Here is a 12,299-nt window from a genome sequence, read left to right on the forward strand (position 1 = left end):
AGGAATATAAAAAATATATCTTGGCTAGGCTTATAAGGGCCTCAGGCCAATAGCCTAGTAACTTCCTATGATCCTATATGACTGCAACAATATGAGACCGTTTTTAAAAAAGGACAGCATAGCTTCGTATGGCTTTGCAGTGTGCTACAGTCATTTATGCTTGTTACAATATCCAGTGTTTACTTAACCAAACTGCTTCTGGCAGTACACAAAGAACTGCATCATTACAGTATTTCAGTGGGTGCCTAAATTACAGTTGTCTGTATTTTAAAGTGATACAGCTGTTTACATTTCCCAATTTATGCAGCTCACAGTTTGATGGGACAGAAGAAATTCAGTATCAAGTATCAATGGCCACATCAGTGACTGTTCAAAAATAATATTTGTCAGTTTTAAGGGACAGTGTTTTTCATCAAGGGTTACTGTAGGCCATAGCTTTTCAAAGCATTACACAAGTTTGCCTCACTCAAGGTTAATCCATATGTGGTTAAGGGTGTAAGTTCAACTTCACAGAACTTCACATGCACAGCTGCATGACTAGACTCTTTGTCGTGAGTACAAAGTGCAGAAAATTGATCTGCGTTGTAAACTGCACAATGTCTGCTTTGGGAAAGTACTTTTATTATGTTATGAATTTATGCGTTCGTTATGAAGTGCACTGTTTAGGTAAAATGTCGTGTAAGGGAACATGTTCATGTACACTAGGACTCCGTGTGTAATTAAACTGTGTGTTAAGGGAAGTGTCTGGGCTAAAGTGTTGCTTCTGTGTTCAGTAGCACAGCTGTGGGTGATCACCCTTATGTAATCCTCTGTGCTGTTATATACACTTGGAAACTGAAACAAACCAACAACTATAAAGGAATAAGGAAGAAGGTCGCTCCTCCCTCCATACTAAACACTTGGAAACTGAAACAAACCAACACTATAAAAGAATAAGGAAGAAGGTGACCACAATCAACGAGGAGCTGCTGTAACAAATGTGTATCAGTTGCTGCTCTCCAAAGAAAACTTCCAGGCCCATAAACGCTCCAAACAAGTTTATTCAATAAAACACAAAACTAAAAACGTCGACCTAGGTTTCGTCCGCTGTACGAACTTCATCAGAACACCTCTTAATACATCCAAAAGTTCTTAAATAAGATGCACAAGCATACTAATGAGCCTGGTACCCAATGAAAAACAAAGGCAAACATTTTAAATATTTAAAGCAGCAACATAATTATATTAGATGATGTATAGATGGTATGTGGGACTCAGGATGCCCCTTACCCCTCCAAAAATAATTAAAATTAAAATTAAAATTAATTAATTAATTTGAACGACTGAATACTATCTAATATATAACCCTCTATATCTAATAATACTAGTGTTTATAAAAACAAGTAAAACCACAATGTGTGTACAATATAAGTGATATGCAAGGGGGATATAATCATAAAATCAAATAGCAGCATATATAATAAGTACAATTAATTCTGAATAGTCAAATCACTCAAAGGTTAAAAAATATTAAGTAATGTATATAGGTGTATATATGTATATGGGGGTACATATATATATAATGAAAGCTATATATATAAATAAATAAATGTATAAATGTATATAAATATATGTATATATGTATAAATAAATAAAAAGGGAATATGCAAGAAAATACCCTGTAACTGATCCTTATTCCTTTATAGTGTTGGTTTGTTTCAGTTTCCAGATCTATATCTATCAATTCCAGCATCACTTTTGCCATTCTTTTAGGCATTATAGACATAAATTCTTTATAATCATTATTTAGTATTAAAATGGGCCTGTAGGAAGCTGGATCTGATAGATCTTTACTGCTTATTCAGAAATTTGATAAGTTTGGAAGAGTCTGGGGTTACAGTGAGCAGAGAGGACCTGGTAGTTTGGGTAGTGAAGGGTCAGAAAAGTGAAATGTACCTAATCAGTGCCAGTAAGATTTTAGACTTTGCAGATGCAGGGAGGAAATTTTTTCTTGAGCCAAGCAATTGCTTACATTTTAGTAAGATCTGATGCAGTGTGAGTTCAAAGAGGCTTCAGTTTATGCCTCCTGAGAGAAATTAAGGGCCTTATGCTGTTCCTGTGGTACATAAACATACAACTGAGCAGGAGGTCTTAACCACTGTGCAGGAAAGGGATGCTTTGCTGACACTGACCCATAAACAGGGACATCACTCTTTTAGCAGTTTCTATCTCCTGGGAAGTGACTGAGCTGGCAGACTTTTGTGTCATTTCTCCAGTCCTGTCTTAGTACTATGGATTTAGTGTCTCTGCCAGTCAAACGGTTCTAGATGAGGGTCACTACAGAAACTGAGCTGTACACTACTCAGAAGAAAGAAGTCATCCTTCTCTTTTAATTAGATAAGCAGAGCAAAGGGGCAATAACAATGAACATATTCGCTCTGCCTTAGAGCTGAAAATTCCTGTTCACTTTCCCACAAATTCCACTTATTATAGCAAAGTTTAGTGAAGAAAGAAAACATTTGTTTCGTATCACCCCTTGCTGACCATGCAGGATATGATTTCAGGTTTACAGATCCACAGCAGTACAAGAAACTCTCTCAACCCAAGCCAAGGATTTCCTTCTGTGGTTGTGGTGACAACCAGCGTCACTTCAGATCACTTGGTCCTGACAAATTTGACACCTGTGATCTCATGATTTATTGAAGCTTCTGTGAAACCTCTCAATGAGCAAGACTTTGCTTCAAAATATAAGTAGATATGAGTTTGTGTATGGCAATACCCATATCATCCCAGTCAGTCAAATTGTAGTTGATCTTAATTTATCTCAATTGATGATTTGAGCCTTATTTAGTCTATGGAAAAATGCATGCGTCATCTCTCTCTGTTCATATTTTTTCTGTTAGTGCTTTTTCTTTCTTTATTTCAGGAATATTCTCCTTCTGCTTGGCCATTCCTGTCATCTTACCCATTAAGTAGCCCCATACCCTAAACAGCCTAAACGCATTCCATCTGCCAGTCTCTTATTTTTCCCATAATGCCCTGCATCTGTTTCACTTCTGCCCCACCTTATTCATTCAACTGCTATTCCACCTGCAGCACCATATATATTCTCCCTAATGCTTCCACTCATGTCTCTCAGCTGTCTAGAATGTCCATATTTGTAGCTCATATCTTTGGTGTGTTCCTCTTAAAATCTGTGTTTTTTCTAGCAAATCATTGAGGACTGAAAGCACAAATAATGACAGACATTTGAGTTTCAGACCTCATATCCTTTAGAAAGTGCATGATAACACAACACATGTTATTATATCAACTTTCTGAGTTAATAAGTACAATATTTAAAATCTGTCCCTGATTGTTGGGCCTTTGTCTCCACCTCTCCACCCCATTATCTTTTGCTAAGATGTTGAGAGATATTCCTCCAGTACATCCAGCAGAGTTGCAATTCAATTAAGGCTGAAGATTCACCCACAATAAAATAACCAGTTCACACCAGACTTGCCCAGCCATGGAGAAAAGAGAACATATCACATGAAATCTATCACTATTGTCTCACAAATGCAAGCAGTACTGGCAAGTGATTTTCTGTGCCAAATAATTTTCCCAGAGTTCAATCAGGTTCAAGATACAATCACTGGTGGGATAACTGTTCATACTGCCCCCCCCCCCCAACTTGGCATTATCTCTAGCCATCCATTTCTTCACAACTGCCCAAATCTATCTATTCTCTAATGCCCCATGCCTCAGCATCCCCAGGCCTAAATCATGCTTCACTTTTCATTGCTCCACTTAGTGACCTGTTCTATTCTTCCATATTGGTTAGCCTGTTGTAGTCCTGTCCCGCCAAAACCACTGTGACCCATACTGCCACCGTGCACAATGACACAAATCTTTGGCCCTCCCTAGGCCTCCCCTCCAATCAAGTGTCATAGGCCAGAGCTTCGCCCTCTTCCATACTACTTTATTTATTGTTGAATAGGACTGTACTTTTCAAATACAGAATGTGCAACCTGAACCAACAGCATAAATAAATGTAGGTCATGTCCATACACAAAATATGAAAAGGGAATGTAAATGTAGTAACTGTTCCACACTTAAAGTAATACCAGCACCCACTGGGCCCATGTGAAATAACTAATTAAGAAAGAAATGGGAAAAATCTTTATGATTTCAGGCTTAACTCCACCACATTATTGGAAAGCTGAGTTCAGAGAGTTCATATACTCAGTATTTATTCACATTATTATTCCTCATCTTTAAGGCAAGACAGGCAGTCAGAGGTTATATAAGAATAAAAAGATATTTAACCTTTCAAATCCATTTATTCTAGTCCTCCCTGCTGTTCTGTTCTAGGGTCACACATTCCCACCTCCTTTGTATGTCTCACTCAGAACAGTGAATAACTTGATTATTGGAAGTGTGGATGTGAACTGTTCATCTGCATTCTCTGTTAGTGGATAATTGTCTTTTGTTATGTGGTTTTATATGTGAACTTAAATGCAGGCAGTAACATCCCATTTTGTATGGATGAACTTAAACTGGCAAGCTTTTAGCATCTTAATTAATGATCTGAAGGCTAGCTTTTGTCAGAATTTAAACTACTCTGTGGTTAAAGCTCATTACACCTACAGTAATATTTGAGAGCAGTGAAGGCCAACATCCTTTAAGCAACTGTCCTAAGGGCAGTGTTCAGGAAAAAATTAACTTGATTTTATCAGCAAAAAATCTACATATATTCTCTTTTCAAGGTAGCTGCAAAAATATGCAGATTTGCAATGGAAAATATTATTATCCCCTTTGGCAAAGGGGAATTTCATGCTAATTACAATATTGACGGCACCTCCCTAACTTCAAACCCAGTGGTGCGACATCTGGGAACACAGGTTAATAGCAATCTGAACTTCGACCACAAAGTTTCCACCGTGGTAAGGTAAGCCTTCTACATTCCGTATCTCATAAGTAAGGGCACCACATCCAGGGCTAAGGATGTTATAACTCCCCTGTACTCAACCCTCATCATCAGACCATTAATGGAGTACAATGTTCCCTTTTCCATGTACCTCCCTAGACACCTCCAGCAGATGGAGAGACCACAGAGGTTTCTCATCAACAAAATACAGATCCTCCTAACTATGACCTATCTGGATAGACTGAATGCCTTTTTACTGTACTCTGTATCTTATAAGCTATTGACAGGTGACTTGTGCCTGACCTTTGGGACAGTCTCCAACCCTGATCTGATGGAAGTGATGCACATTCACATGTCAAATGGCACAAAAGTCACTCACTCTGGGGATCTTAACCTAGCCTGTGTCATAAACAGAACATGCCAAAGAGGTAGCTATATCTCCCACAGATTGCCTAATCTAGAATAAACTTCCAATTCATGTGAAGCAAAGCTCCTCACTAACCCTATTCAAGCACAACCTACCAAATGGATGGGAGACCACACATTCACCTCAAGGGTGGCACCCATGTCCTTCATGGACAGGGGAAGTCAGTGTTGATTATAGACTCACTCTGCTAATTATGTCCATCTAACCAAGGAAAATTGGGGCAACTTGGCATTATCATGGCTAGGCTTGTAAGGGCTGTAGAGTCTGTCGCCTAGTGACCTCCTATGTACCTATAAACATTTAAAGCTTACCAATAAGAGTGCATTGTGACAGAACAGCTCTTGTGGTGACATTCATTGTGACAACATTTGGCACACCTGCCATTATTTAAGTTTTTTGTAAAGCGGTTTCAGGCAGATTAACATGTTCTACTGATAAAAGGCTCTTCTAAATCTCCTTGTTTCCTTAGTGTATCATATAAAGCTGTGAATTTGCACGTTGCTTTATTATTTGAAACTTTAAGGTCTTTAAGATATCAGCTGTAAATTACAGTCATTTATATGAAGAAGTACCTAATAATGATTCTGTCCTGAATAGCTGGATTTTTTTTTCTAACTAACAGGATCATTAACATTTGGAGAGCCAATCACAGCGAGTTTAGGGACAGATGGAAGCCACTACTGGAGCAAAAACTGGGCAAAGGCTGCGGCTTTTGTGACTTCACCACCTCTTAGTCCTGACCCCACAACTCCGGATTACCTGATCTCACTCTTAGCATGGTAGGTATACAAAAAGCATATTTAATTGTTTAACTCTGGCATTTTACTAGGCATTAACTTAATGATAATTATAGCATTTGTATTCTTGCACTGGCACTGTGGCAGAAAGGGATGAAGCCCTAACTATGGTCCAGACAATCCAAGTTCAGTTAGACAAAACAGCCAGTGTAGGATGGAAGTAAGCAGCTTACACAAATACATCTATACCAGAGTGAAGGAAATGGTGGTCCCATTTAGCCAAATTAATCGTGAGCTAACAGAGGCTGGCATGATGGCAGTAAATGTACCACCAAGGAATGTGGGCTTTGTGTTTCAGTAGAGTGACGCAAGCAGGTGCATGCAAGTGGTGGGCATAGAATGTCTCCATGGTGACACAGGTGCGCATGTCAGCCTTTTACTGAGGTAGGAGCAGGATTAGTGTAAAACCCCTGAAGGCTACCAGTATGGTGGTTTCTAAAAAAGGGATGGCTGATTGCCAACAGACAATGGGTGAGAAATAAGAAATAAAATTATATATATATATATATATATATATATATATATATATATATAATATATATATATATATGTGTGTGTGTGTGTACACATGCACATATAACTTTATATATATATATATATATATATATATATATATATATATATATATATATATATATATATATATATGCACACACACACACACACACACACACACACACACAGAGATAAATGTGTATAAAGCCTACAAGATATTTCCTTTGCAGTAGTTTCTGACTGAGCGAACTGAATGTGTAATGCTGATTAACAGCTATCTGGATGACAGTGTCCATTAAAATCAAAAGGAATATAAAAAATATATCTTGGCTAGGCTTATAAGGGCCTCAGGCCAATAGCCTAGTAAATTCCTATGATCCTATATGACTGCAACAATATGAGACCGTTTTTAAAAAAGGACAGCATAGCTTCGTATGGCTTTGCAGTGTGCTACAGTCATTTATGCTTGTTACAATATCCAGTGTTTACTTAACCAAACTGCTTCTGGCAGTACACAAAGAACTGCATCATTACAGTATTTCAGTGGGTGCCTTAATTACAGTTGTCTGTATTTTAAAGTGATACAGCTGTTTACATTTCCCAATTTATGCAGCTCACAGTTTGATGGGACAGAAGAAATTCAGTATCAAGTATCAATGGCCACATCAGTGACTGTTCAAAAATAATATTTGTCAGTTTTAAGGGACAGTGTTTTTCATCAAGGGTTACTGTAGGCCATAGCTTTTCAAAGCATTACACAAGTTTGCCCCACTCAAGGTTAATCCATATGTGGTTAAGGGTGTAAGTTCAACTTCACAGAACTTCACATGCACAGCTGCATGACTAGACTCTTTGTCGTGAGTACAAAGTGCAGAAAATTGATCTGCGTTGTAAACTGCACAATGTCTGCTTTGGGAAAGTACTTTTATTATGTTATGAATTTGTACGTTGCGTTATGAAGTGCACTGTTTAGGTAAAATGTCGTGTAAGGGAACATGTTCATGTACACTAGGACTCCGTGTGTAATTAAACTGTGTGTTAAGGGAAGTGTCTGGGCTAAAGTGTTGCTTCTGTGTTCAGTAGCACAGCTGTGGGTGATCACCCTTATGTAATCCTCTGTGCTGTACTACTGAGGGTACAGCTGAGTGTGATCACCAAACTGGAATCCCCCATGCTGAACTGCTAAAAGTACAGCTGGAAGTGATCACACTTAGGTAATCTTCCATGCTGTACTGTCGAGGGTGATCAGACTAAGGTAATCTTGCATGGTGTACTGCTCAGGGTGATCACCTAAGGTAATCCTCCATGCTGTACAACTGAGGTGGATCACCCTAATGTAATCCTCCTTGCTATACTGCTGACGGTGAACACCCTAAGATAATCCTCCATGCTGTACAGCTGAGGGTGATCACCTAAGGTAATCCTCCATGCTGTAATGCTGAGGGTTTCATCTAAGCTAATCCTCCATGTTGTATTGCTGAGGGTGATCACTGAAGGTAATCCTCCATGCTGTACTGCTGAGGGTGACCACCTAAGGTAATCCTCCATGCTGTACTGCTGAAGGTGATCATCTAAGGTAATCTTTCAAGCTGTAATCATGCTAAGGTAGTCCTCCATGCTGTACTGCTGAGGGTGATAACCTAAAGTAGTCCTCTAAACTGTACTGCTGAGGGTGATCACCCTAAGGTAATCCTCCATGTTGTACTGCTGAGGGTGATCACCCTAAGGTAATCCTCCATGCTGTACTGCTGACGGTGATCACCCTAAGGTAATCCTCCATGGATGATCACCCTAACTTAATCCTCCATGCTGTACTGCTGAGGGTGATCACCCTAAGGTAATCCTCCATGTTGTACTGCTGAGGGTGATCACCCTAAGGTAATCCTCCATGCTGTACTGCTGAGGGTGATAACCTAAAGTAGTCCTCTAAACTGTACTGCTGAGGGTGATCACCCTAAGGTAATCCTCCATGTTGTACTGCTGAGGGTGATCACCCTAAGGTAATCCTCCATGCTGTACTGCTGACGGTGATCACCCTAAGGTAATCCTCCATGGATGATCACCCTAACTTAATCCTCCATGCTGTACTGCTGAGGGTGATCACCCTAAGGTAATCCTCCATGTTGTACTGCTGAGGGTGATCACCCTAAGGTAATCCTCCATGCTGTACTGCTGAGGGTGATCACCCTAACGTAATCCTCCATGCTGTACAGCTGAAGGCACAATGCAAATGATCACCCTTACATATTCTTATTTGTTTACTGCTGCTTGGTTGGCATTGTACTGAACAGTCCATCCTCACTTTCTACGATCATGGAGATGCTGTGAAAATCCTTAAGATGCAGGCCCAGGTAACTTTCATTTTCTTCTGTTCTGCCTAGATCACACAGATAAGTTCAGGGAGACATCTGCTTACTGCTGAGAAGGATGCTGAGATAGCAGTGCCATGCCTTAATGGAATTGTCGGTCACTGGCACATCATGCACAAAGTTTTGATAAAGGCATATGGGAAGGTGGGGGATATTTTTTTAGTCACTGAAAACCTAGTCCTGGAGTTCATCAAACCCCTACAGATGTAGTCATCCTGTGGCCACCATAGGAAACAATGTGTATGCTCAGGAAACCTTCCCTTCTTAGTGTCATAGGGAGTGAGGTGCTTGATCAAGATTTAAAAGTATAGTAAGGGTCTGCACTCATGGCTCAGACTTTTCATCTAAAGCTGTCTCCACTCAGCCTTCCCATAATGAGAAGAAAATCCTTTAGACTCCATATGAAGAAAGAGGTAGTTAGCTGCTGGCCTAATTACTCAGCTGACTTAGTACACAGTGTCAGTGGCACAACATGTAGTACACTTTCCTTTGGAATAGAAGGCTGTAAGTTCTATTCCAACACTAGGCAGATTTATTGCTGCTACTGCAATGCAGCATAAGGGAGATGCCACTCCTGAGTGTATTGTCCTTCGTATAAGGTGTTAAACTTTGCTTGAGTTAGTGATAGCACAGGTGAATGTGAAAGATGTTATGGCACCTAGCAGAAAAGTAGGGGAAGTTCATTGATGTCCTGACCAAATTTCCTCTAGTAGTATAAATACCACCTCAGGTGTCCCCTGAAAAGAGGTTACTGGCCTAGTGGGACTAGTCCAGTCAACAAAGGATGAATACATTTGTATGTCAGCTCAGTCTTCCTTATCATCTCTATATAGCAGTGGAACTGTACACATGCCTCTTAAATGTGTCTGATTTTGCAGAACATCCCTGTTTTTGCTTCTTTTTGCCTGTCATAGGTTCATAGGTAGGTACTAGGCTATCAGCCCAAGGTCCTACGTAAGCCTAGCCAACAAGGTTCCCTGGCGTATGCCACCCAAGAAAGTTATTTTCCTGTGCCACTGTTGAGCAGAGACACAGAAGTGATCCCCGGGGTGTATTTCCTATTTCACATCCACTCATCAAGATTTTTCTTGAAGAGTGCTAATGAAGAACTTTGCTTGACATAGATTGGTAGCCTGTTCCAGAGTATGGGAAGTCTCTGGGACAGAGAAAATTTTGGGGTTTCTGGTAAGTCACTGAGGATTTCACTTAGTCAATAATAACTGACTTTACATTTCAAACTTATTGTTCAGAAAATGCATGTTGATGCAAAACTTGTTGCTCAATTAACTTTTTAAGTGAATTAAAGTAAGTCCATTATTTTTGAATTTGCTAGAAATTCTTAAACAAAGAATTTGACAGGTATGCTTTGCTCAAACACCTTTTCATGAGTGATAAACACCTCACTCTGGAGAATGCAGATGGCTGTGCAATTGATGCATTGTGGTTTAAAGCCATGAATAGTGGCCCAGCAGTTCAGGGCTATAATGATTTCCATATATTTAGAGCAGCTACTGCACAGGAAGGGACAAAAGGTGGAGAAGCCTCAGATTACATCAAAAGCAAGCACACCTCAAGGCTGTTCAAACAGTATGTCATTCTTTTGAGCTTCTCCGTATCCAGATTACAATAGGCAAAGTCCCATAGCTTATCCTTGCAAGCTGTAGGTCAACCTGTATAACCCAGGAAACCCACACATACTTAAACATAGTGAAGACACACCCCATTCAACCCAGCACCATTTCTGAACTTTGCAATTACAAACACCCCAAACAACCTAGTCTGTCTGCCCACTAGGGGCTCTACATCCTTGCCTAGGTCCTCACAAATAGGGGAGAACGCTGCACCCATCTCCTCCCCTAGTGTGCCACTGTAATGTCCTCACTGTCCTCACTGGTAAGATCAGACCATAAAGCTGACTCCTTTCATATAAAAATAAAACCCAGAACCCCAGCTAACCCTGAAATTTTTAGGAATTATTCTAAGGTACACTTCCTACTATTAAGTGATACCTTGGCAAAACGTCAAGCCCTCCAAACCCTGAGAACATTGCTGCCTATGTAAAATTGTCCACTTAAAACCTGTACAATCGTATTAAGGGTTGCATATAGACAACCATACCTATTCAGAATAAACACAGAACAAAGTCAAAACACAAGCCACTTTGGTGGCTTGTGTCCAATATCAATAGGTTGTATAACAAAAAGAAGAAAATCCAATAAACAGGAAGGTAAAAACTCCCTCATCAATCTAAACAAGCAACTCATGGGGATAATCAAATCTACCAAAGCCAAATATGAGGTAAAAATAATTTCCCAGGCCAAGGAGAATCACAAGGCATTCTTCAGCTATGCACACATCCTCAAAGACAATAAACAACAATTTGCTGATCTAATTGTAAAAGGAGCCACCTATACTGAGTTAGAAGGCATGGCTAATCTACTAGCCATGAAATTTAGCTCCAGTTTTACCCCCATCTCCCCCCACACCAGACATCCCACAGGAAATATCCTTACCTATAACTCCTCCAACTACTGTTAGGGAGATTCTCAATGCATTCTCCAAGGCTAAGAACATTGTTTCTGTGTGCCCTAGTAATATTCCAGGATATCTCAACAGCATGAAACACGACCTTTCAGGACTGCTAGAATCATTATTTAAACACAGCTTTTATACAGGTTTCATATCATGAAAATGGAGAACTGCAACTGTCATCCCTCTACAAAAGGGAGGGCCATCTATGGACGCATATAACTGCAGAATCATAAGTCTGACTAGTCTCATTTGCAAAGTCATGGAAAGAATTTTCATGGAAATGATATACAATTCCATAGAAAATCTTCAGACACTGTATCCATCCCAGTTTGGTTTTCGAAGGGCAGGCCATACCTACTCAGCCTGGTAGACTTCAAGAAGAAAGCAATGGACGAGGGCAAAATGGTGCCTACTGTGTGCCTTTATTTGGCCAAAGCATTTGACACATGACCCCATTTAGGCATTGTAGACAAACTCACAAAATTAGGTATAAACTCTATGTCACCCAAAGGTTAGCCACTAGTGCAGTCTCTCAAGGCTTAATGCTGGAGCTGCTCCTTTTTGGCATCTACTTCCCTGAAGTCAAGGCCACCATCAAGGGCCTCAGGCTGATGATGTTTGCAGATGATTGCAAACTAGGGGCAGTAAAAGATTCCCTAGTGACATGTATACCCTCCAAGAAAGCCTGATAAAGACTAATAACTGGTGGCAGAGCCACATTTTTAAACTACTAGTACTGGAGTTACAGGTCTTAGCAACATGGTATGATTTTATAGGTTTGTGGACAGAGA

General features: G+C 39.9%; 1 protein-coding gene across 1 annotated transcript in view; it reads left to right on the forward strand.

Moving 5' to 3' along the window:
• The window catches only part of CRMP1 (collapsin response mediator protein 1), an 808,535-nt gene that overhangs the window by 564,816 nt on the left and 231,420 nt on the right, over positions 1-12,299 (forward strand). The gene's annotated exons all lie outside the window — the stretch shown is intronic.

Source organism: Protopterus annectens, chromosome 14.part0 (genome assembly GCF_019279795.1).
Source record: "Protopterus annectens isolate FY-2018-M chromosome 14.part0, PAN1.0, whole genome shotgun sequence".
Classification (NCBI taxonomy): Eukaryota; Metazoa; Chordata; order Ceratodontiformes; family Protopteridae; genus Protopterus; species Protopterus annectens.